Source organism: Chiloscyllium punctatum, chromosome 27 (genome assembly GCF_047496795.1).
Source record: "Chiloscyllium punctatum isolate Juve2018m chromosome 27, sChiPun1.3, whole genome shotgun sequence".
Classification (NCBI taxonomy): Eukaryota; Metazoa; Chordata; class Chondrichthyes; order Orectolobiformes; family Hemiscylliidae; genus Chiloscyllium; species Chiloscyllium punctatum.
The window spans coordinates 67,612,781-67,638,070 of NC_092765.1; positions in this window are offsets into that span (position 1 = coordinate 67,612,781).

The following is a 25,290-nucleotide window of genomic DNA, read 5'->3' on the forward strand; positions in this document are numbered from 1 at the left end:
GTTGCTTGAGGAGTCTGTAGGACACCTCTCCCAGGTCTAGCCCTAACCGCCAGACGTTAGGAACGAAGGTTTTCCAGGGTTTGCAGGGCTTTTTTATTATTGTTGCTATCAACCGAAGGCCCTCTCCTGTGCTGAATGAGGCTGACTCTATTTCTCTTGTGATTGGACAGTCCAAAGTCTCACTCCTTCAGTTCCTTCCAGTGCCTTGTCTACTCCACAGATTTCTACAATATTTTCTCTATTAAGACATCGCAAAATTCCATTTTTAAACTATCTACATGTATCTCTCTATTTTTCCCTGTCATCTCCTCCAACCGCTATATCCCTCCCCATCTCTCTTAACCTCATGCTGCTGCACCTCTCCCCATATTCTGTGAATGAATTTGAAAAATATCTCTAACCTATTCTATCATGCACAGGCCACGCTATCTCTCGGCCATCTCCAACCTTGCTTTCCTCTCTCTATACCATCTCCAGCATTGCATTCCTATCTCTGTGACATCTCCAGCCTTGCTTTCCTCGCTCTGTAACATCTCCAGCCTTGCATTCCTATATCTGTTACATCTTCAGTCTTGCCTTAACATCCTGCCCTGTCCTGTCTATAGTTTCAGGGCAACAGAATATTGAGTTGTTAGCCCTGACCTCCCTCAAACACGTCTCTGTAATGGCAAAAATGTCACACCTGTCCATGTCAACTCATTCCCTTATCACATCAGTCTGTCTGATAATACTCCCAGCTTTAACGAACCTTCGGAGTGCTTCAGTCATTCACTGTTTCTTAACAGGCTGCCCAAACCATGAACCAAATTTTAACTCTCACTGAATGTATATTTGTTGAATTGCAATTTACTTTTTAAAAAATGATTTCATCAAATGCAACTTTCCAGACCTGAGCAGTCAGCTCCACATACAATGAGTTTCTGATGATTAATTCCCCACTTAGTGTGCGAGGGGACAGCCCTCAGTCATGGAGAAAGTGAGTTCTGCAGTTGATGGAGATCAGAATCGAAAAGTGTGGTGCTGGAAAAGCACAGCAGTTCAAGCAGTATCCAAGGAGCAGAAAGTCGATGTTTCAGGCATAAGCCCTTCATGAGGAAAGCACTGGTGCATTCTTTTACTTTCATTCCGTAATTCGCAGAATGTTGGGAACCTTACTACTTCAGGAAGTCAGCACTGTATGTTACAATTAAATGGAAAGCAGTCAATCAATTGGTTGGACAGCACGTAGACAAGTTGATGGGAAGTGCACACTGATTGAAGTACAAACATAAGGATAGATAAATCCCCTGGGCCATATGGGGTTACCCTAGTTTACTCCAGAAAGTGACGGAAGAGATTGGTGTACCTTTGGTGATTATCTTTGCGTCCTCACTGTCCACTGAAATAGTGCCAGATGACTGGAGAGTGGCAAATGTTATTCCCTTGTTTGGTAAAGGGAATAGGGATAACCTTGGGAATTACAGAACAATATGTCTTCCATCAGTGGTGTGCAAAGTATTGGAGCTGATTCTAAGAGACAAGACTTGCAATTACTTAGAAAACCATAGTTTGATTAGTGATAGTCAAAATTGCTTTGCGATGAGCAGGTCATGCCTCACAAACCTTATTGAATTCTCTGAAGATGTGAAAAAAAAACATTGATGAAGGTAGCCCAGTAGATGTGGTGAACAAGAATTTTAGCAAGGCGTTTAGTAATGTTCCTAATTGTAGGCTCATTCGGAAGATAAGGAGGCATGGGACGCAGGGACATTTGGCTGTCTAGATATGGACTTGGCTGGCCCATTGAAGAGAGAGGGTGGTCGCAGATGAAAAATATTCAGCCTGGAGTTCAGTGACCAATGGTGTTCCACAGGATTTGGCTCTGTGACCTGTGCTGTTTGTGATTTTTATAAATGACTTTGACGAGGAGGTGGAATGGTGGGTTAGTAAGATTGACGATGGCATGAAGTTTGGTGGAATTGTGTTAGTGTGGAGGACTATTGTAGATTGCAATAGGGCATTGACAAGATGCAGAACTTGGCTGAGAAGTGGCAAATAGAGATCATATTTTAAAATGTGAAGTAATTTATTTTGGAAGGTTGCATTTGCATACAGAATACAGGGTTAAAGGGAGAATTCTTGACAATGTGGTGGAACAGAGGGATCTTGGGACCCGTGTCCATAGATCCCTCAAGGTTTCCACCCAAGTTGATAGGGTTGTGAAGAAGGTGATGTTGTGCTGGCTTTCATTATCAGAGGGATTGAGTTTAAGAGCAGCGAGCTTAATGCTTAGCTCTATAAAGCTGTGTTCAAACACACTTGGAATATTGTGTTCAGTTCTGGTTGCCTCCTTATAAGAAGCATGTGGAAGCCTCAGAGAGTGTGCAGAGAGGAGATTTACCAGGATGCTGCCAGGACTGCAGGACATGTCTTAGGATGAAAGTTTGAGGGAGTAAGGGCTTTTCTCCGTGGAGCGAAGAAGGATGAGAGGTGACTTGATAGAAGTGTACAAGATGTTGAGAGACAATGATTGGATAGCCAGAGACTTTTCCCATGGCAGAAATGGCTATCAACAAGGGAGAAAATGTTAAGGTGATTGGAATAAGGTTTAGGGGAGATGTCAGAGGTTGGTTCTTTACACAAAGAGTGGTGGGGGAGAATGCACCGCCAGTGATGGAAGTAGAGTTAGATACATTAGGGATAATTAAGAAGACTCTTGGATAGCACATGGAAGTTAGTGCATTGAAGGTTATGTAGGTTATTCTGATCTTAGAGTAGGATAAAAGTCCAACAAAATATTGAGGGCTGAAGGGCTCTTGCTGTGCTGTACTGTTCTATGTTCCAAGTTTCACTCAGCTTGAGGATTTTCATCAGTTGTTGAACGTGTGAGGGAGTGAGGTGTGTGAGGGAGTGAGGTGTGTGAGGGAGTGGGGTATGTGAGGGAGTGGGGTGTGCGAGGAAGTGGGGTGTATGAGGTCAGGAAGCTGGGGAAAAACGTTAGGCCAAGACTTCCAGTTATGGTGTACTGGATTAGTGGTGCTGGAAGAGCACAGCAGTTCAGGCAGCATCCAACGAGCAGCGAAATCAACGTTTCGGGCAAAAGCCCTTCATCAGGAATAAAGGCAGTGAGCCTGCTGCATGGAGAGATAAGCTAGAGGAGGGTGGGGGTGGGGAGAGAGGAGCATAGAGTACAATGGGTGAGTTGGGGAGGAGATGAAGGTGATAGGTCAAGGAGGAGAGGGTGGAGTGGATAGGTGGAAAAGAAGATAGGCAGGTCGGACAAGTCAAGGAGACAGTAAGTGAGCTGGAAGTTTGAAACTAGGATGAGGTGGGGGAAGGGGAAATGAGGAAGCTGTTGAAGTCCACATTGATGCCCTGGGGTTGAAGTGTTCCGAGGCGGAAGATGAGGCGTTCTTCCTCCAGGCGTCTGGTGGTGAGGGAGCGGCGGTGAAGGAGGCCCAGGACCTCCATGTCCTCGGCAGAGTGGGAGGGGGAGTTGAAATGTTGGGCCACGGGGCGGTTTGGTTGATTGGTGCGGGTGTCTCGGAGATGTTCCCTAAAGCGCTCTGCTAGGAGGCGCCCAGTCTCCCCAATGTAGAGGAGACCACATCGGGAGCAACGGATACAATAAATGATATTGGTGGATGTGCAGGTGAAACTTTGATGGATGTGGAAGGTTCCTTTAGGGCCTTGGATAGAGGTGAGGGAGGAGGTGTGGGCACAGGTTTTACAGTTCCTGCGGTGGCAGGGGAAAGTGCCAGAATGGGAGGGTGGGTCGTAGGGGCGTGTGGACCTGACCAGGTAGTCACGGAGGGAACGGTCTTTGCGGAAGGCGGCAAGGGGTGGGGAGGGAAATATATCCCTGGTGGTGGGGTCTTTTTGGAGGTGGCGGAAATGTCGGTGGATGATTTGGTTGATGCGAAGGTTTGTAGGGTGGAAGGTGGGCGTTGTGTCCTTGTTACGGTTGGAGGGGTGGGGTCTGAGGGCGGAGGTGCGGGATGTGGACGAGATGCGTTGGAGGGCATCTTTAACCACATGGGAAGGGAAATTGCGGTCTCTAAAGAAGGAGGCCATCTGGTGTGTCCTATGGTGGAACTGGTCCTCCTGGGAGCAGATACGGCAGAGGCGGAGGAATTGGGAATACGGGATGGCATTTTTGCAAGAGATAGGGTGGGAAGAGGTGTAATCCAGGTAGCTATGGGAGTCAGTGGGTTTGTAAAAAATGTCAGTGTCAAGTCGGTCGTCACTAATGGAGATGGAGAGGTCCAGGAAGGGGAGCGAGGTGTCAGAGATAGTCCAGGTAAATTTAAGGTCAGGGTGGAATGTGTTGGTGAAGTTGATGAATTGCTCAACCTCCTCGCGGGAGCACGAGGTGGCGCCAATGCAGTCATCAATGTAGCGGAGGAAGAGGTGGGGAGTGGTGCCGGTGTAATTACGGAAGATCAACTGTTCTACATATGCCGGTGTAATTACAGAAGATCAACAGTTATGGTGTGCATGGTTACATTCACCTGAGTGCCAGCACAATATGTGTGGTTACCAAGACTAGACAAAATCAACCAAGTTCAGTTATTAACATGATTCCTGGCTTGACGTTAGCTCCTGGTTTCTTCCGATACATTCTATTGGGTGGCCCATGTCTTAATACCTGACCATCCACAGACATGTACAATTTTATTTTGATAGTGGCGAATGTGAAGGTACATTTATTCGATATAATTTCAGAGGATTCACCGTGAGACACAAGATGCTGCAGAAGACTGTCAATTGTGAACAGTTTCACCCAGTGTCTGGTCCAGGGAGCAGATGTATGGACTCTGGGGGACATGCCAGATGTCAGCACCATAAGCAACATCCTGTGAGTCTGACACTCCATGTCCATACAACTGCTCTCTGGGCCATGCTCTGACTGAACATGAATTTGTAAGAACTGGTTCCTCGTCAATCATTGGTATCTAATTTGGACAGCATTTATGCCTACACTGAGAGCAGTGATAGCCTTTGCTTAGTTTGCTCCTACTCCAGATGGATTCCAAATGATTCTTTGTGAAGGAATGATTGAATGACTGCCCTGACCCAGGTTGGAAACTATCTGGACAGATTCAGGAACAGGCCAGTGTCTCACTCAGTGCTACAGGCAGCCGTGATGTCCAGTAGCACTGTACCCGAATTCAGGCCTTTTGGAATCCACTTTTAATGTCAGTCATGATTGCAACGTGGTGGGTCTACTGACCTGAACAATAATCAGGTGTTTGCCATGTTTTTGAATATGCAATAAGATATGAGCTACAATTATGCAACTGAACAATAATTGCATCATCTCTGAAAACAATAAAGTTGATTCTAGATTGATGGAACTAAAATATAAACACCTAACAATAGTTTATGATAGAAAAGTAAAGAGTGCATGTTTTGTTTAGTACCGAAAAAGAACATGTTGTCTGACTAATCTGGTGATCACGATTACACAGTGAATGTCAGTATTCAAGTGCATACATTGTTGCTCTATCATTTGCAAAGTAGTTGACCTCTAATATTCTAAGTGAGCAAACGATTGAACAATCGAATAGAATTATCATTCTGACACATTTAAATATAATCAATCGATTCAATTTCTCTGAGAAATGTGCGAGCTTCAGCTATTTGCCAACAATTCTATTCGTTTTAAAATGGTGATGGAAAAGTTTATACCAGATCTAAAAGTTGAACTTCTAAATTGGAGTAAGGCCAATTTCGATGGTATCAGGCAAGAACTTTCAAAAGCTGATTGGGGGCAGATGTTCGTCCAGATGGACGGCTGAAAAGTGGGAAGCGTTCAGAAATTAGATAACGAGAGTCCAGAGACAGTATATTCCTGTTAGGGTGGAATGAAAGGCTGGTACGTATAGAGAATGCTAGATAACTAAAGACATTGAGGATCTGGTTAAGAAAAAGTTGGAAGCATATGACAGGTACAGGCAGGATAGATCGAGTGAATCATAGAAGAGTACAAAAGCAGTACGAGTATACTCAAGAGGGAAATCAGGAGGGCAAAAAGGGGACATGAGATAGAATTAAGGAGAATCCAAAAGGATTTTATAAAGACATTAAGTCCAAAAGGTTAATAGGGAGAGAATAGGGCCCCCTCAAAGATCAACAAGGAAGCCTTTGTGTGGAGCCACTGGAGATGGGGGAGATACTAAATGAGTATTTTGCATCAAAGTGTACTGTGAAAAAGTACATGAAAGATATAGAATATAGGGAAATTAATGGTGACATCTTCAAAAAAGTTCATATTACAGAGGAGGATGTGCTGGATGTATAGAAGCACATAAAATTGGATAAATCCACAGGACTTGATCAGGTGTAACCGAAAACTCATGGCAAGCCAGGAAAATGATTGCTGGGTCTGTTACTGAGATACTTGTAACATCAACAGTCACAGGTGAGGTGCCAGCGGACTGGAGGTTGGCAAAAGAGGTGCCACTGTTTAAGAAAGCAGTTACAGCTGGGGGAAAGGCAAGTACTATGCAATTAGGCAAGATTTAGGAAGCAGAGGATGAGGAAGGAAACTGCAGGGGGTGGGCGCATTAGAAATGTGGAGATTATTCAAGGAAAAGTTCCTGTATGTCCGAGATAAGTATGTAGCTGTCAGGCAGGGAGCTGTCAAGCTGTAGAGCGCGGGAGCCGTGGTTAATGAAGGAAGTGGAATCGCTGGTCAAGAGGAAGAAGAAGGCTTATGTTAGGATGAGATGTGAAGTCTCAGGTAGGACGCTTGAGGATTACAAGAGTAGCCAGGAAAGACTTAAATAGAGCGCTCAGAAGAGCCAGGAGGAGACATGAGAAGTTAGTGGCAGATAGGATCAGGGTAAACCCTAAGGCTTTCTATTGGTATTTAAGGAATAAAAGAATGACGAGAGTAAGGTTAGGGCCTATCAAGGATAGTAGTGGGAAGCATATCATGAATATTTTTCGACAGTATTCACTTTAGAAACGACAATGTTGTCGAGGAGAATACTGAGGTACAGGCTACTAGTCTAGGTGTGATTGAGGTTCACAAGGAAGAGGTATTAGAAATCCTGCAGAGTGGAAAAATAGATAAGTCCCCTAGGCCGGGTGGGCTTTATTCTAGGATCCTCTGGGAAGCCAGGGAAGAGATTGCCGAGCCTTTGGCATTGATCTTTAAATCGTCGTTGTCTACAGGAATTGTTCCAGAAGGCTAGAGGATAGCAAATGTGGTTTTCCTGTTCAAAAAGGGGAGTAGAGACAATCCAGGTAATTATAGACCAGAAAGCCTTACTAAAGTTGTTGGTAAAGTGTTGGAAAATGTTATAAGAGATAGGATTTATAATCATCTCGAAAATAATAATCTGATTATGGATAGTCAGCCCAGTTTTGTGAAGGGTAGGTCGTGCCTCGCACATCTTATTCAGTTCTTTTAGAAGGTGACCAAAACAGGTAGATGAAAGTAAACTGTTCAACGTGGTGTATCAGGATTTCAGCAAGGTGTTCGATAAGGTTCCCCACAGCAGGCTATTGTACAAAATACGGTGGAATAGGATTGTGGGAGATATAGCAGTTTGGATCAGTAATTGGCTTGCTGAAAGAAGACAGAGTGGTGGTTGATGGGAAATGTTCATCCTGGAATCCAGTTACCAGTCGTGTACCGCAAGCGTTTGTGTTGGGACCATTGCTGTTCGTCATTTTTATAAACGACCTGGATGAGGGCGTAGAAGGATGGGTTAGTAAATTTGCAGACAACACTAAGTTCGGTGGAGTTGTGATGAAGGATGTTGTAGGTTGCAGAGAGGCATAGATAAACTGCAGAGCTGGGCTGAGTGGTGGCAAATGGATTTAATACGGACAAAATGTGAGGTGATTCACTTTGATCGGAGAAACTGGAATGCCAGGTACTGGGCGAATGGTAAGATTCTTGGTAGTGTAGATGAGCAGAGAGATCTCTGTGTCCAGGTACAGAGATCCTTGAAAGTTGCCACTCAGGTGCACAGGGTTGTGAAGAAGGCATACGGTGTTTTAGCTTTTATTCTGGAACCATGAGGTTATGCTGCAGCTGTACAAAACTCTGGTGCGGCCGCACTTGGAGTATTGTGCACAGTTCTATTCACCCCATTATTAGAAGGATGTGGAAGCTTTGGAAAGGGCGCAAAGGAGATTTAATAGGATGTTGCCTGGTATGGAAGGAAGGTCTTATGAGGAAAGGCTGAGGGACTTGAGGCTGTTTTCGTTAGAGAGAAGAAGGTTGAGAGGTGACTTAATAGAGACATAGAAGATAATCAGAGGGTTAGATAGGGTGGACAGGGAGATCCTTTTTCCAAGTATGGGGACGGCAAGTGTGAAGAGGCATAGCTTTAAATTGAGGGGTGATAGATTTAGGACAGATGTCAGAGGTAGTTTCTTTACTCAGAGAGAAGTAAGGATATGGAATGCTTTGCCTGCAACGATAGTGGATTCTCCAAATTTATGTACATTTAAGTTGTCATTGGCCAAGCATATGGACGTACCTGGAATAGTGTCGGTTAGATGGGCGTCAGATTGGTATGATAGGTCGGCGCAATATTGAGGGCCGAAGGGCCTGTATTGCGCTGTAATATTCGATGTTCTATGTAAAGACAAGCCAGGGAACTATAGACCAGTGAGATTGACAGCGGTGGTGAGCAAGTTGTTGGAGGGAACTCTGAGGGATAGGTTGGTCATGTATTTGGAAAGGCAAGGATTGATTAGGGATAGTCAACATGGCTTTGTGAGCGGATAATCATGTCTCACAAACTTGATTGAGTTTTTTTGCAGAAGTAACAATGATGATTTTTGAGGGCAGAATGGTAGACATGATGTATTTGAACTTCAGTAAGGCGTTCGACAAGGTGCCCCATGGGAGACTGGTTAGCTAATTTAGATGTCTTGGAATGCAGGGAGAACTATCCATTTGGATACAGAGCTGGTTCAAAAGTAGAAGACAGAGGGTAGTGGTGGAGGGTTGTTATTCAGACTGGAGGCCTGTGACCAGCTGGGTCCCTTGCGTTTCAGCATTTATATAAATGATTTGATTGTGAGCATAAGAGGTATAGTTAGTAAGTTTGCAGATGACTCCAAAATTGGAGGTGTAGTGGGCAACGAAGAAGGTTACATTGTATTGTAACAGGACCTTGATCAGATGGGCCAATGGGCTTAGGAGTGGCAGATGGAGTTAATTTACATAAATGCGAGGCGCTGCATTTTGGGAAAGCAAATCTTAGCAGGAGTTTTACTCTTAATGATGATGTCCTCGGGAGTTTTGCTGAACAAAGACACCTTGGAGTGCAGTTTCATTGTTCCTTGAAAGTAGAGTCGACAATAGATAAGATAGTGAAGAAGGCATTTGGTATGTTTTCCTTTATTGGTCATAGTATTGAGTACAGGAGTTTTAAGGTCATGTTGAGGCTGTACAGGACATTGGTTCGGCAACTTTTGGAGTATAACGTGCAATTCCGGTCCCCTTCCTATCGGAAGATGTTGTGAAACTTGAAAGAGTTCAGGTCAGATTTACAAGGCTGTTGCCAGAGTTGGAGGATTTGAGCTGCAGGGAGAGCCTGAATAGGCTAGAGCTATTTTCCCTGGAGCGTCGAAGGCTGAGGGGTGACCTTATCGAGGTATATAAAATCATGAGGGGCATGGAAAGGGTAAATAGACAAGGTGTTCTCCCTGGTGTGGGCGCGTCCAGAACTAGAGAGCATATGTTTATGTGAGAGTGGAAAGATGTAAAAGAGATCTAAGGGACTACATTTTTCAGGCAGAGTGTGGTACATGTATGAAATGAGCTGCCAGAGCAAGGCTAGTACAATTGCAACATTTGAAATTCATCTGGATGGTTATATGATAGGACGGGGTTTGGACGGATTTGGCCCGGGTGCGGGCAGGTGGGACTCAATTGGGTTGGGATATCTGTTCGGCATGGATGACTTGGACCAAAGGATCTGTTTCAATGCTGTACATCTGTATGACGCTAATTTAGAAATGACAATAATTTAACATACACTGTCAAATAAATAAATGGTTTATGATGTTAAATTGTAGCAAACTTGCAATTTGTAGAATGAATAATAAAGAACGAAGAACAAAGAAAATTCCAGCACAGGTCCAGGCCCTTCGGCCCTCCAAGCCTGTACCTATCCAGATCATCTGTCTAAACCTGCCACCTATTTTCTAAGGATCTGTATCCCTTTGCTTCCTGCCCATTCATGTATCTGTCTAGATAAATCGTAAATGATGCTAACACAAAATACTCCAAATATGGTCTGATCAGAGACTTGTAAAGCCTCAGAAATCCATTCCTGCTTTAAGATTCAAGTCCTCTCAAAATAAATGCCATCACTTTATTTGTGTTTCTGACCGGATAGGCCACCCGAAACAATGAACGTATGATGGACATTAATAAACTTACCATGGAGTTACAAAAATGAACGATGATTAAAGCATGCTGGAAAATAGATTCCAGCCTTGAGTAAACTCTGTGCTATTCCATGTGCTGCAGAATCTAGAGAGGCTGCAGCTCTTCCACAGATGGTTTGCAAACAAACCTGACAGCGACAGACCATGCAATACCCACCTGAAATTGGACTTGAATGGGACAATGGAATGTCACCCTTCGGCCATCAATGTACCTGCCCCTAGTTGGAATTGATTGATCTGGGTAATTGAACTGGATCATTTCATTGGAAGATCGTCCATACCCTCCCAAGGGCTTAAAGACTTGGACGGATAAGAATAAAGAAAACCCAGAGTGCGGTAACTGGAGAATAACCACTGAAATGAAGACAACTCCAAGACCATCAGAAGAATAAGAAGGCATCACCATGTGGAGCCCAGCCAAGTTCTAGTGTGGTGGTACATGATCAGCCAAAGGTAGGTTAAAACAGAAGGCAGTTTGCGGTATTTTTATTATTTTATAATGAACTTTATTTTACTCACATTGATTGTGCTCAATAAATAAATATTGTTATTTGTGAGTGTTGATTCAGTTCTTTTGCTGAATAGAAACCTTTAAACACACTGTGCGGCAGATACATCACCTTCCTAACTTTTGACTCAACCTGCAAGTTTACTTTGAGACAATCTTTTACGAGAACTCGCAACTCTCTTTGCACTTCAGACTTATGAATTTTCTCTCCATTTATAAAATTGTCCTTGCCTCTCTCCCTCCTCACAAAGTGCATCCCAAGATGTACTCCATCTGCCACTTCTTTGCCCACTCTCCTATCCTGTATAAATCCTCCTGCAGCCTCCCTGCCTCCTCAATGCTACCGGTCTCTCTACCTACCTTTGTATCATCTAAAAGCTTAGCCAGAATACTCTCAGTACCTTAATGTAAATTGTTAATGTTCGAAGTAAAATTTGCCGTCCGAACACTGAGCCTTTGGAACACCAGTTGGTCATCCGCTGCTATCCTGAGAAAGACCCTTTATTGCCACTCTATACTTGCTACCAGACAGCAAAGCTTCTGCACACACTAGTACCTTGCCTCTAACAAAATGGTGCCTTATTTTACTCAACAGCCTCCTGTGCGGCACCTTGTCAAATTCCTTCTTGAGGTCCAGGTGGATAACATCCACTGGCTTTCCTTTGTCTCACTTGCTTGTTACATCCTCAAATAACTCTTACAGATTTATGAGGCATGACGTCCCCTTGATGAAACCATACCGACTTTACCCAATTTTACAATTCACTTGCAAATATTCAGAAATCTCATCCTTCACAATGGATTCCAGAATCTTACACACGACTGAGGCTAGGTTAATTGTTCTGTCACTTTCTGTCTTTTGCCTTATTTCCTTTTTAATGAGGGTGACATGTTAGCAATTTTCGAGTTTTCTGAGCCTCTCTCTGATTCTAGAAATTCATGAAGGATCACCACAACTGTCTCCATTATTTCTTCAGCTATTTCCCTTGGAAATCTGGGATATCGTCCATCTGGTCCTGTTTGTTTCCCATTTAATTTTTCAAGCAATTTCTCCTAATAAGCTCTGTCCCCTCGCTAACTTGAATTTGTGGGATACTATCCGTGTTTTCATTGTGAAAACTGACGTGAAATAATTGTTCAGTTTCTCAGCCTTTATTTGTTCCCCATTACTATATCTCCAGCGTCGTATTCCATGTCCCAATATCCATTTCTGCCTCTCTTTTGCACGTTATATACGAAAAGAAACTCTTACAGTCTTCTTTTATATTACTGGCTAGTTTACCCTCATATTTAATCGTCTTCCTCTTATTTCTTATTTTGTTGCCCTCTGGTGGTATTTGTAAGCTTCCAAATCCTCTGGTTTCCCACTGCCATTTGCCGTGTTATCTGATTTCTGTTTTTCTTTTACATGAACCCTGATTTCCCCGGTCGTTCATTGTTGCCTCATCCTCCCTATATCATGCTTCTTTTAGCTTGGTATGAGTCTCCTGAATTATTCCCAGAAACTCCCGCCATTACTGTCCCACTGTCTTTCCTGCTAACCTACTCTCCCAGTCAATTTTATCCCAGTTCCTCCCTCATGCCTTTGTAGTTGCTTTTATCCAGCGGTAATATTGTTAACTCTGCTTCTACCTTCACCCTCTCAAAGTGAAGAGTAGGTTCAATGTTATCATGATCACTGCCTCATCAAGGTTCCTTCATAAAGGCCACTGTTGGGAATATTGGGTACAATTCTGGTCTACTTCCTATAAGAAAGATGTTGTGAAACCTGAAAGGGTTCAGAAAAGATTTACAAGGATGTTGCCAGGGTTGAAGGATTTGAGCTATAGGGCGAGGCTGAACAGGCTGGGGCTGTTTTCCCTGGAGCGTCTGAGGCAGAGGGGGTGGGACCTTGAGAGGTTTGCAAAATTATGAGGGGCATGGATAGGATAAATAAACAAAGTCTTTTCCCTGGCGTGGGGGAGTCCAGAACGAGAGGGCACAGTTAAGTGAGAGGGAAAAGATATACAAGAGACCTAAGGGCAACTTTTTCACGCAGAAGGTGGTACCTGTATGGAATGAGCTGCCAGAGGAAGTGGTGGAAGCTGGTTCAATCGCAACATTTAAGAGGCATTTGGATGGGTATATGATTAGGAAGAGTTTAGAGGAATATGGGCCGGGTGCTGGCAGCTGGGACTAGATTGGGTTGGGATATCTGGTCGGTATGTACAGGTTGGACCGAAGGGTCTGTTTCCATGCTGAACATCTCTATGACTCTATGTCCTTAAGCTCCCTTATGAAGTCTGCCTCATTGCACAACACTAAATCCAATATTGCCCGTTCCATCGTTGCCTGCACCATAAGCTGCTCCAAAAAGCCGTCTTGTAGACATTCCACAAATTCCTTTTCTTACAAACCACGACCAACCTGATTTTCCCATTCCAGATGCAAATTGAAATATTCCCAATTGTTGTAACATTGCTTTTTCTACACATCGTTTCTACCTCCTGATGTGTCGTTTGCCCCAGCTCCTGACTACGATTTGTAGACCTGTACATAACTCCAACTATGGTTTTTCACCTTTGCCGTTCCTCAACTCTAACCACACAGATGCTACACCATCTGTCCCTACTTTGAATTTTGGGAACTGAGTGATGGGACTGCAAAACACTTTAGCATTGTCACAAGTTCATAGTTTAGACATTGATTAAAAATATTACATTGTCAATTCCATTGGAATGTGGTCACAATCTATTTCTTTGGCCAAATATTCTGTTTGTATTAGGGAAGAATGCAGACATTTGAAACTGTTAGAAAAGCAAGGTGTGAAGAGGATTTGAATCTATAAAGAGACTAAGGTGGGTCAAGTGAACAAAAAAATATTGTTGTATGGAGTATTGTAGGAAATTTTGTCTGTGCGCTCAACAATGTTGACGGGTTAAATTGAAAGGCAGTGTATTACTTCAATGGAGAGATTGGCTTGAGGCATAGACGAATCGGGCAGCTGGATGACATAATAAAACCTTTATGTGTGCATAAAGCTTTGAGGGAGGGAAGATAAATGGAGAAACTTTCTGAAACAGTATACATGCAAAATAAGGGAAGATTTTCTAAAAATTTTGCAGAGTTGTGGAGAGACAACATCGAGAGAACAATGGTCATAATGACATACAAATCAGTCCAGAGAAGATTCACTCAACTGACTCCTGTGGAACGTTTATTTCAGGAGGAAATCTTGAACTGACTGACTCTGGTTCTGCTGGAGTTTAGGCGAGCAACATTTGCTCTTGGCAACCCCAGAATATTCCAAGTAGTCTTTTCAAGTTTAATACTAAAACAATATTTCAGCTTGTGTGAGAGATTGCCATGAGTGGATTGGCTACAAAACTGGAGAATATCTCAGTAAAGAAGATGTTGATTGTTTTAACTCTCTCAAAGTGTTGTGTATTTGTGAACTCTCCTCCCAGAGAGCAATGCAGGATAAAACATTGAACATTCTTAAGGTAGAGTTAGGCAGATTCTTGACTCAGAACAATGCACTAACATTGCAAGGGCAAAGGAGGAAAAAGAGGTACAATTAGTAAGTTTGCAGATGAGACCAAAATTGGAGGTGTAGTGGACAGCGAAGAGAGTTATCTCAGATTACAACAGGATCTTGACCAGAAGTGGCCAATAGGCTGAGAAGTGGCAGGTGGAATTTAAATCAGATAAATGCGAGGTGCTGCATTTTGGAAAAGCAAATCTTAGCAGGAATTATACACTTAATGGTAAGGCTCTTGGAAGTGTTGCTGAACAAAGAGACCCTGGAGTGCAGGTTCATAGTTCCTTGAAAGTGGAGTCGCAGGTAGATAGGATAGTGAAGAAGGCTTTTGGTATGCTTTCCTTTATTGGTCAGAGTATTGTTTACAGGAGTTGGGTGGTCATATTGTGGCTTGACAGGATATTGGTTAGACCACTGTTGGAATATTGCGTACAATTCTGGTCTCCTTCCTAACGGAAAGATGTTGTGAAACTTTAAAGAGTTCAGAAAAGATTTGCAAGTATGTTGCCAGGGTTGGAGGATTTGAGCTAGAGGGAGAGGCTGAACAGCATGGGCTGTTTTCCCTGGAGCGTCGGAGGCCGAGAGGTAACCTTATAGTGGTTTACAAAAATATGAGGGGCATGGATAGGGTAAATAGGCAAAGTCTTTTCCCTGGGGTTGGAGAATCCAGAACTAGAGGGCATAGGTTTAGGCAGAGAGGGGAAAGATACAAAAGAGACCTAAGGGACAACGTTTTCACGCAGAGTGTGGTGCGTGTTTGGAATGAGCTGCTAGAGGAATAGGTGGTGGCTGGTACAATTGCAACCTTTAAGAGGCATTTGGATGGGTATATAAGTAGGAATGGTTTGGAGGGATATGGGCCGGGTGCTGGCAGGTGGGATTAGATTGATTTGAGATATCTGGTCGGCATGGATGTGTTGGACCGAAGGGTCTTTTTTCCATGCGGTACTTCTCTATGACTCTATGACTGTGTGATTGAGGTCACAATCGGATCATCCAAGATTTATTGCATGATGGAGCTCGATTGGTGACTTACTCCTGATGCTAGTTTCTGCATTTCTGTTGTCTTTAGATACTGAAAAGTTATGAGATGATTCTCATGAGCATGAAGACTTTTCCGTTCAGATTATTGGGCACAGGTTTCCATATGTGACTTTTAAACAGCACACAAAAGCACTCAGGGAACTTTCATGGTTTTGGAGATAAGTCAGGAGCACAGCTCAAAGTGAAAGCCTGCCTTCAAACTGCTTTAGACATCAGATTGGATCGAATGGATAACTTTAATTCTGCACATTCCTTTCAGTTCTTCTTGTGAGGTGAGTTTCAATAGCAAGGCCAGCATTCTGTTGCCTATGTGTAATTTCTATTCAGAATATGGTGATAAAACCCAGGGATTAGTGTGGTGCAGGGACACAAACAGGTATGTTACAAAGAGGGAAACAGGGTTCTGAAGCATTTGATAGTGAATGGAGAATGAAATAGCTTCAAGTCAGTGTGCTGTGTGACCTTGGAGATTGTATTGATGTTGGAATAGTGAGACTGCATTCTTTGTTCTCAACTATTGAAGTGATCGTCATACAGCATATAAGTAGACCCTTCAGACCAATACATCAATGCCAGCCAGAAAACACCAACGAATATTATTCCCAGTTACCTGAAGATCTACAGCCTACTATGACCTGGCAGTTTTTGCTTAAATGCTGCATTGCCTTGTATTATCTGTGACCTGAATATTTTTGATCTTTTAATCTTTTGATATTTTAATACATGCACAAAATGCATAACACAACTATAAAGACAGCAGCAAGCTCATCAGATCAATAAAAAATCTCGACGTTTTTCAATAATTATAGAAAATCTGATTGTCTTTTCAATTGATTTGGGATTTTAATGGAGCTAGACCAGCATTGAGATGTTCCAGTCCAGTTGATGTTCGTCCACCCAAGTAGCTGGTAGGATGGAATACCAGCAGTGCATCTCATGTGCTGGTTTAACTGGGAGTAAATATTACTGGTGGTGGATGGAGTGTTACACAAGCCGCCATGCTGTGATGAACAGCTTGCAGGAAAACACAGGAAAACTGACTCATTGCCAAAGCGCACACATAGGATGCAATTTATTATTTTTCTGAGAAATAGCAACTTTACACATGCAAGTCTATATAACAGTGAAGGGAAGTCTGTTTCTATGTCACTGGTGTCCTTAAAATAATGGTGTCAAGCAGCTGGAATAATGTTGGTGCTGTCGTTGAAGGATTCTTTCACTCAGCATGTGAATTAGCATGGATGTTTTCAGAGATGGCTGGGCAGTCCTAGGTTAGTAAATGCTGATAATCTGTGGGATGAGGCTTGTTTGTAATTTTGCCACTTACCGAGCACAGTTTGCCAGAAGAAACCAACAAGTACCTTTGGTTGGTGCTTCAGAATGTATCAGAGCTTTCAGGGTTGCCACCACATGGAATCATGTAATAAAGACAAGGCCCATCGAGTCTGCACCACCCAGTGCTAATGCAAGTGCTTCATAAATTTTGGAAGGTTACCTTCCTGAAACACCCTCCATCTCCTCTAGATTCAACACATATTGCACAACTTCTGTTTCAATATCTACCCCTTTCACCTTAAACATGTGTCCCTTGTTTTTGACCCTTTGACTAAGGGAAACTGCTGTTGTCTGTTCACTCTGCCCATACCTCTCATGCTCTTATACACCTCTGTCAGATTCACTCCTTACCCTTTTCTGTTACAAAAGCAAGACTAGACTATCTTCATAGTTTGAGTTCTCTGTTTCCATGTTACTTCTTCCAAAGTGCAGCATCTCACATATTTCAGTGTTAAATTTTATCTGGCCTTCTGAACGATCTGTTTGTACCCTCCTGTAATTTAACACGTTCCTCCTCACCGTGACCCATCCGGCTAATCATTGCGTCATCCACAACATTGTTTATCATCCTCCAACACACCCCATATCCCACATTAATATCATCAACATTTATGAATATCAGAAACAAACCTTCATTTCCTTCCTGTTCGACAGATTTATTGCAGAGGAAGAAATGAGAATTCCAGTCTCTTGTTTTTCATATTTTGGTGAATTGTCAGTGTGATGCAGTTGAGATCTTTTATGACAGAACCACAAATAATATTTTGGACATGGAGCTGAATTCTGCTTTGACACTCCACCGCTCTGCATGTATTATTCATAAGGCTTGGACGAGACTTTGGCACTGTGCACTGAAACGTTGTATATGGGCCTGCAGCTTATTCTGTATAACATTCACTGCAATAGTCAGAGCTGAAGATGTTTTTTTTTCATCTGCAGGATAGACGCAGGTTCATTCATTAAGTTTGTTTGAAAGAGCTTGAGGGATAAGGATAAAGATTAAATTAGATTCTGTATTATAAACACACTCTGGAAGATCAATTCACATTCTCATGTCTACGTTGAATTGGAAGCAAATTAAAAGAAAAAGCACCACAGTCCTGAATATTGTTTTAACAAGTGGCAATAATGCAATGTGGAAAAAAGAAAATGCCTGCACTTGATGGAGATACAGAAATGTAGAGTGAATGTACAACATGAACAAGAATCAAGTGATAATAAAGAAAATATGACGAACCTTTTCTTAATTTTCAATGGAAACCAGATCCCAATTTTCCTGCAGTGATGTTTGATTTAACATCAATCTCACTTTTCCAATTACATGCTTTTCTCTGCCACTCTTGGCACTTCTGCCACACCTCCTCCTCCCCCTTCTTACTCTTTCCTTACTCACCTACTTCCCATACATTGCCCCTTCTGATGCTACATACCCTTCCACTGACCATCTCCAATCACACATCTCGCACTGTTTGTCACACCACTTCCCCTGTCACTCCCACTTTCCCTGACCTTCCCTTTCCCTTTTTGCTGTTACAGTAGAAGCTGTTGATTTCTGTGCGACCACTGGTCATTCGTGAATGGTGAGCTTGGAATGATCAATGTCAAACAGCTTCATACAATAGGATGTTTGTCACTGTCTGATGCACTGTTAACATGATAGTTTTGTTCACTCTTGGTACAGATTTGCGCTTCTGCCTGTCTGTCTGACACAATGTTTAACCAAACAGCCTCATCACCAACAGGACAAACAACTTCTGACAGAATTGGAAGGCCATGTATCAATTTTCTTTTGAATATTGTGAGGACGTTGTTCTAACAAACAGTGTTCTTGTCTTTTGATCTTTATTCTTTCAAGTGATCTTCCCATGCAATTTGAGGTGAGATCAGAGTGACTTCCCTTTCAATCGAAGCAGGACTTGACTGAGGGTGGAATCAAGGACCTTGAGCAAAACTGTGATTAATGGAAATTAGAGAACATTCCGCACTGGTAATGGGAACAATGGAAACAGCATTCTCTGCAAGTTATCTTCCAAGTTGCATGTCATCCTGACGGGGAACTAATTTGCTCTTCCTTCACAAGTATTTGCTAAAAACCTTGGAATGTCAGTACAACAGCTCTGTGTGGATTTGCATTATTGGATTGAAGAGGTTCAAGTAGGCAGCTCTCTGGCGACTTTTCCAGAGCTACTGGGGACGACAAATAAACTCTGCCCTTGCTAGTGCCTTCCAAAACCCTGGATCAATATGTGCTGTTAAAAAAAAAAAGATATTTTATATTTGCACACTCTCACCTAAAATTTCGGAAAGGTATGGCCTTGCTGGATGAGTATGATGCCAGTGACATCAGGAGCATGACAAGACATTGATAACAATTGGAATCGGAAATTCAGTTAGTTACTTACTGATGATTGATTGTGTGATGTGAGTGCCACTGAGTTCAACATTTTCATAATGCGTAATGGTCGTCATTCTCATACTTTTAAACTTTTCATTCAGAATCCATAACCAAATACTCGAGAGCCAACAGAAATGGCATCTTCACTGTTCCATTTCAGGTCAGACAAATATCCACAGTCCAAAAGACTAAGTATGTTCAAAGTGCTGGAAAACCTTAACCGGTTCTTAGCAGAGAGAAACAGATTTAACTTATTGAGTTGAATAGGGTAATATCAGGCTTAATATTCTAACTCTGTTTCTCTCTCCAGATACTGGCTCATCTGCTGTATTTTGCCACTGTTTTCTGTTTATATTACAGATTTACAATTTCCCCAGTATTCCTCCGCCCAGTGATTCATTGGGGGGAGCAGAGTGGGGGTGGGAGTGGCATGGTGTCTCAGTGGTTAGCACGACTGTCTCACAGTACCAGGGACCCGGTTTGAGGGGAAGTGGGGCATGGTGTCTCAGTGGTTAGCACGGCTGTCCCACAGTACAAGGGACCCGGTTTGGGGGGAGGGGGGCATGGTGTCTCAGTGGTTAGCACGGCTGTCTCACAGTACCTTGGACCCGGTTTGCTTCCACACTCAAGACTGTTTGTATTGAGTTTTCACATTCTGCCCCTGTCCGCAAGTGTTTCCTCCAGGTGCGCCAGATTCCTCCCACATTTTAAAGACTTTCAGTGGATTGACCATGTTAAATCTCCCATCTAAATCACTTTTGAATAAATACAAACACGCAGGTACCACAGAGCAGTGGGAAGAGAATTCCAACTCAAATGGTCCTGAGAGAATTTCTCCTTATCCCTGTTCCTGCCGAGGTTGGAGAGTCATTGTTTCTTTTTCTGGTCCCATTCCTCCATCTGTCATGACAAATTATCAGTGTAACCAAGTGTGTGATATGGCAAATGATATCAGTCTCAGACTGGGTCAGGTACAGTGTTAGGAAAATGTCAGGCATGTTTCCTAAATTTGTAAAAATTAATCTAAACTAAAAGCAGTTACTCAAAAAACAACGGAAAGATAAATGACATATAGTTTGGACATTGACAATATGTGTATCATTATTTATTTTCCTATAAATCTGAGACACACACATACACACGTCTGAAAGCAAATGGAAAAAAAAAAACTCTGCAGAATATTAGTTTGGAAAAGCTTTGTCCAAATAATAGTTAATTTCATGGCAAAAGGAAAAATGACATGGTCTCAATTGTTCTGCCTCGCAGTTGCTGCTGGCAGTGGAGTTTCTTCCTGGAATAGTAGGACTTGGCTGAATTCCTGAACAAGGGTTGATGCCTGAAACGTCGATTCTCCTGCTCCTTTGATACTGTCTGACCTGCTGCGCTTTTCCACCAATGCATTTTCAATTCTGATCTCCAACATCTGCAGTCCTCACTTTCTCCTCGAAGATTTTAACCTACTACTCTTACAAGGATGCCTTCCTTGAAGAAGCTCTCTTCCTCCCTCTACAAGGATTTCAGTGAGTCCCTCTCTCACTGCACACCCCAGGTCATCTCCTCTGCACAGAAGCTCTTCAGTCACATTCTCAAACAGACTCGCTACCACAAGCACATCTCCTTTATCAGCACCGGCCTACGGAACCGACTGATCCCGCACGGACTCTGGACTATGTTCCAACCAACAAAATTTGGACCCAACCAGGACAACCAGTACCTACAACAAATCCATAGCCTCCAGCAACAGACCTCCCTATTCCTGAAGAATGGCTGATGCCTGAAACGTCGATTCTCCTGCTCCTTTGATGCTGCCTGACCTGCTGCGCTTTTCAAGCAACACATTTTCAACTCTGATCTCCAGCATCTGCAGTCCTCACTTTCTTCTTGAATTCCCTTCTCTGCTGGCAGTGGGGAGATTCCAATGAATCCTCAAAAGGAACCCTCCATGAGTGGTAAAGATGACTGATGGATTTTCTGCTCTCTGTTAAAGAGGCGTACAGTATGTTAGGTTTCATTTGTAGAGGGATTGAGTCTCGGAACCACAATGTCATGTTGCAACTATACAAAACGCCGGTGCGACCACACTTGGAATATTGTGTACAGTTCTGGTCCCCATATTACAGGAAGGATGTGGAATCATTGGAAAAGGTGCAGAGGAGAATTATCAGGATGTTGCAAGGTCTGGAGGGAAGGTCTTATGTGGAAAGGATGAGAGGGGGTTTGATAGATACATACAATATGATCAGAGGATTAGATAGGGGAAACAGTGAAAGTCTTTTTCCTAGGATGATGATGTCAGCTTGTACGAGAGCGCATAATTACAAATTTTGGGGTGATAGATTTAAGACAGATGTCAGAGGCAGGTTCTTTACACAGAGAGTGGTAAGGGCATGGAATGCCCGACCTGCGAATATAGTCAACTCAGCCACATTAGGAAGATTTAAACAATCCTTAGATAAGCACATGGATGATGATGGGATAGTGTAGGGGGACGAGCTGAGAATTGTTCACACGTCGGAGCAACATCGAAGGACGAAGGACCTGTTCTGCACTGTCTTGTTCTATGTTCTATATATTGCTGTCAAGACGAAAAAGTAAAGCGATGGAGTAATGGCTGTGGCTTCTCAGACAAGTTAAATTTTCTTCCGCTCTGAGCTGAACCATACAATAACGTTACCCGAGCATCAGCATGTAAGGTCTGGTTAAACATTCCCCTGAATGCATACTCCATCCCTGTTATCTGCTCCATTTAGGAGTGATTTGCAATTTATCATTTGAAAATATTTTTATATGTGGTTTCATAAGTATTGTGCAATAAATACATGTCTTCAAAGAACTGTGTTAAAATGAATATATTGTTTATAAAATTATTTCTTAGTTTTATTCTCTCATCCCTCTGTGACGCCCAGTACACTCTTCTCAGAGTCCTTTATGATTCAGTGTGAACATCTCTTATTCTCAGGCCTGACGTGCCCTGACCTTGTAGAGGTCAGGAGGGGCATGCATATGGTTACTTTCCAAGGTCGGAGGAGTCCAAACGAGAGGGCATAGATTTAAGGTGACAGGAGTAAGATTAAAAAGATACCTGAAGGGGTAACTTTTGTACACAGAGGCTAGAGTGTGTATGGAAAGAACTGGCAGCGAAGGTGATGGAGGCTGGTACAATTACAACATTTAAAAGGCAATGTATAGGTATGTGAATAAGAACCATTTAGAGGATTATGGGTCTAATGCTGGCAAAGATTACTACATCCGATTGGAATATCTGGTTGGTGCAGATCAACTGGACTGAAGGGTCTGTTTCCGTGCTGTATGACACTATGATTACATCAGGCCTTCATTCTTGCGAAGAGTAAAGTGAAACATCAGTGAAAAGCTTCTAAAACCATTGCATATTTTTCTTTCAGTTTAGGAGTTCATTACTAGACGCAATACATCAGATGTAGTCTCAGCATTGTCATGTTCAAATGCAGTAATACATCCTAATGATTATACCCAAAAACCTTTGCATAAAACAGCAATATTTGATACCCGTTTCTAATTATTGGCTGAATCTGCTGACTAGGTTTATGTGGCTCATGTACAGGAATGCACTAATCCTTCTGTAGCAATGAGTTCTGTGATGTTCTCTCCATTTAAGTAGGTTACTGTTATTTTCTCTGTTCAACACAGCACTGACTTCTCTTAACCTACATTATACTGTTTTCTGCCAAAGTTTTGCTCACTAACCTCCCTGTCTGTATACATTGCAGAGTCTCCATGTCCAGTTAAATGACTCTCTTGGTGAATGAGTTAACTGAACTTCAAGCCAATCAGTCTTCTCATCCAAGTCATTGGTATAGATTGTAAATAGTTGATAATCTCACACTGATCCCCGAGGAACTCCACACATTTACAACTTTACAACCTGAAAATCCCGAACGTTTATTCCCTGATAGTTAACCAGGTTTCCCCTGTTGTTGGGCAGCAGGCTAGAAAGGTTGGATGGCCTCATCCTACACTGTGTAATATACTTAGCGAGTTGAATGACTTCAATCTATTCATGCGTAAATCCTTAGAGGACAGAATGGTCTCCTCCTGTCTAATTATAGTGATGCTGACTGCCAGAATGTGATCTTTCTTTACCTCAGTATCATTACGGAGTGCTTGAGAGAACAATATATGGGTTAGAAGCAGCAGCTGGCCACTCAGCCCCTTGAGCCTGCTGCACTGTTGATGTGATTGTAACTAAACATCATTTTCATGTCTGTTCCCACTAAACATGGATTCTCTAGTTCATCAAAGTTTTATGGAACTCAACCTTGAGTATTTTCAGTAAACCAGTCTTCACTGCTCCCTAGGGATGAGGACACCACAGATTATACAAGCCTAAAGAGAAAGGAGCATCCCTGTCTCAGTCTGAAAAGGAAATGTGTTCCCCTCAAACCAATCACCACATTTTTGATGTATAAGGAGTCAACAACTAGAAACAGATATCAACCACTCAGCCCGTCAAACCTGTTCACATTCTCATTAACTCTCCTAAACCAAATACTTATCAAATTCAGTCTCCACTGACCTCGTGGAAAGACAATTCCAAGAAAGATAATTTGAGCAATGAACACTGGAGCAGATTGAGGCCATTCCTCCATCTTTTCTGCCATGACAATTGACCACGGCTAAAATAGTTCTGAACCCCATTCTCCTGCCTTCTCCAACTAACCAATGGTAACTTATTAATAAAAAAGCATATATCTCTGTATTGAAGATCGTGTGTGCCTCTATATGGGGTTATATTTGTGTGTTTTTGTGTAAATGTCCATATCTACGTGCGTATCTCTGTGAGCATGTGTTATGTGTGTTAGTGTCAGTATCTCAGTTTGTGTGTACCTCTGTCTGCATCTCTGTGCAAAGTTGTTTTTGAAGTAAATAGATTGAACTTGGAATCAAAGTCTTCCTCTTCCTCCTCTCTCTCCATCTGTCCCTGATGTTCATAGAGTTCATAGAATCGCTACAGTGTAGAAACAGGCCCTTCGACCCAACAGGACCACACTGACCCTTCGAAGAGTAAACCCAGCCAGATCCGTTCAAATGCTATGCTACGCTTACCCACGACTAATGCCCCTAACCTGCACATCCAGCGGCACTATTGGCAAGTTAGCATGTCCAATTCACCGAACATCCACAACGTTGGCCTGTGGTTGGAAACCAGAACACCCAGTGTAAAACAACACAGACACGGTGAGAATGTGAAACTCCACACAGACAGTCGCCTGAGGGTGGACACGAGCCCGGGTGCCTGGTGCTGTGAGGCCGCAGTGATCGCCTCTGAGTTTTGTGATTAGATTCATACAATACCTCCCTCTGCTGGACTACCCACAACACTGCATCGGTGGCACAGTTTTTAACTCTGAGAAGATAATAAATCCTCTGCTGTGAATCTGTCAAAGAGCATGGCCATTTGATTTTTCAAATAATATCTTTGGAAGCACAGAACAGTTTTGTCTGGTTCTAAGCGATGTTGTTCCTGCAACATTGCCACCACTAATGGGCCTTTATCAGGACTTCTCAATACTTTCTCACGTAAATTTTAAGCATTGCAAGTCACAGAACGAGAAGAAAATTCATCTAATCTCCTGCTAAAATAGTTCACTCAGAGGTGAGCATTTCCATTCTGAAAGGCCCAAGTACATTTGCAACCCTCCATCTACCAGCATTGAGTGTGTGTGCGTGTTGACGGTGCTGTCAGTTTGGATGGTGCTGTGAACTGCTGCTCTCTCCCTCCCAGACTGAATCCTCGAAGGTTATCACCGTCTGCCATTGTCACTGCAGTAGTTTGGGGAGGCCAGCTGAGGGAGAGATTGTGTCGTTTTAAGCACAACAGAGACTGTCAGACCTGCACCAATGTATAGATACTAACAGAGTTAAATACAGACACACAGGTACGGAGTGTTGGGGGACCAGATGGATATCGGACATCCACTACACAGCTTGGCCCTTTCTGACCTATTCCAAGCTGCATCTCCTGGAATGGGAGACGGGGAGTGAGGGTGGGTTTGGGTGACCGTGCTGAATGTGCTGGTGTAGGTGGGTGGGGGGGTGGGGTGT